The 2165-nt window shown below is 44.6% G+C and overlaps 1 pseudogene; it reads right to left on the reverse strand.

The window, feature by feature from the left end:
• Positions 1 to 417, reverse strand: part of LOC101584126 — a 9986-nt pseudogene extending 9569 nt beyond the window's left edge.
• Between the last annotated feature and the right edge of the window lie 1748 nt (positions 418 to 2165).

Genomic DNA, 2165 nt, shown 5'->3' on the forward strand with positions numbered 1-2165 from the left:
TAGGTTGGACACAACAAGCAACTTGTAGTTGGGACTGTACTTTACAACACCAGGAATGATGAATTTGAAGATGTTCACATTATGCTGCATCAAATTAAGACAGCTCGCTCCCTCTTGCTGACGTGCTCCAGCGGTGATAATAACCAGCTTGGAGTTGGCGGTTACATTATAGTCTTTGCCAGAGACAATTTTTGATGTACTAAGGAAAAGGTTGCCGTGTTGGAGATCTATCATTTCTCCCTTCAATTTGTCTTCCATGATGTCAACAAGAGCAAGCTCACCTGCCAAGTCCTTCATTAAGATACTGATGGCACAGGCCATGCCAATTGCACCAGCCCCAACAACCATGATCTTATTCTGGGGCACCTGCTCCTTCTTAAGGAGATTCGCAGTCAGCTGATCCTTGAGACTGGCCATCTTGGACTCAGAACCAAAAGGAACTGGGAGTGAACATGGGGCAGGCATCAGGGCCTGCACTTCTCATGTCTGGACTTGGCGGCGGCAGCTCCAGCACAGGCCTATGCTCTTATCTAGACAGACATCCGCTTCTAGGCCTAAACACGGTAGTGGATTTCAATGGTTATAGTTGCAGGCTCTCATCCAGGGTCTGCTGTCAGCTTTCAGCTCCTAAGACTCACATTTCTTAAACAGTGGTCTTGAATGTTTCTTAGGTTTTGCATGTCTTGCCTTCTCCTTCCGCCTTAACTTTTAACTTCTTATTTCCTCCTTTTCTGTTATTATTTTGAACTACAAAGATACTCTAGGATAATACTGACACACGCTAGAGATGAGAGAGTGGACACATCCAGGGGGTATTATTGTGCTACTGTGCTTCTCAGTGTCTGTGCCCATGGGCACAACTTACTTAAGAGCATGGTGTGTACTGTCATCTGTGTGCTTTCCTGCCACCCCTTCTATTGCTGCAGATGCCATAAAATTTGGTACATGGGTTCTATAGAAATGGAGCTAATGAAGGGCCAGCCTGATGGCTGAGCAGAATAAAGCTCCTGCTTAGGCAGAGCGGGGCAGCCTGGGTTCGATCCATGGGCCTGCTGTGCTGGCCTCACCTCTGGGGAATGCTGAGATGGCATCTGAGACTGGGCAGGGTAGTGCATGCCTGTAATCCCAGCACTTGGGAGGCTGAAAACAGGATGATTAGGACAAGTTTAATCTACATAGTGAGACCATATAGATCCTGTAGATCCTGTCCTAAATACAGAAAAAGAAAGAAAGAAAAAAATAAGAAGGAAGGAAGGAAGGAAGGAAGGAAGGAAGGAAGGAAGGAAGGAAGGAAGGAAGGAAGGAAGAAAGGAAGGTAGGTAATGAAATTGGAGACTGCATGGCCTCAAACCATTTAAAATAATGGCACTCTCACTCCATTGCTTTTGAGTGATAACAGTTCACATTAATGCACTGGTTCCCCAAGGAGCAGAAATGCTGACCGAATCAGGTTCACAAAATGGACAGAGAAGAGCTGTGTGTCTCGTGGCGGGCAGCTGCCAACTTGCAGGGAAGGCTGTGCCTATGAAGTTGCCCCTCACTGCCTGCCTTGTGTTCCTCCTTCCACAGGAATGTCTGCTCTTGGGTGTTGTAAAAGAGCAACAGGCTTACTCTGGTCTGTAGTTGGGGACCTTTAACTTTGGGTGCCTCAGAATTCCTCCTTGAGCTTTTAAGCAAGAGCAGAATGCTAAGGAATGACAAGCAGTAAATATTTCAGAAAAAAAGGTAATTCATTTTATTTTTCTATTGATTTTGTCAGCTTCATTTGGTATTAATTATTGCGGTCCTCTGTGCCTCCCAGTGTTTTATGGTCAAATATAGAAAATGTTTGAAGCAATCTTGATTGTGTCTAGGTCCTTTTACCTTTGCATTGCTTTGTCTTGGTAACAACGTACTGTACTCTCTTAAAACTTTCATTTTCAGGTCAGTAAGGAAAATAGTTTGAAGGTTCTCTTGATCCTAAACATTGTCAGTACATGTTAGTGTAGTGAAGGCACCAGGTTTTACTAAACTGCTTCACTTTGACCACACTTCAAGTCTATAGGACACTTGATTTCCATTTGAGGAACTGGGGTTTAGGGACGCTCTGGGCATTGGCAAAATCATACAGCGTATGAGGTTAAGGATGCTAAGGAAGTACAATAGTGTTTCCAGAAGCCTGACAT

Source organism: Octodon degus, unplaced genomic scaffold, assembly GCF_000260255.1.
Source record: "Octodon degus isolate 3935 unplaced genomic scaffold, OctDeg1.0 scaffold00029, whole genome shotgun sequence".
Classification (NCBI taxonomy): domain Eukaryota; kingdom Metazoa; phylum Chordata; class Mammalia; order Rodentia; family Octodontidae; genus Octodon; species Octodon degus.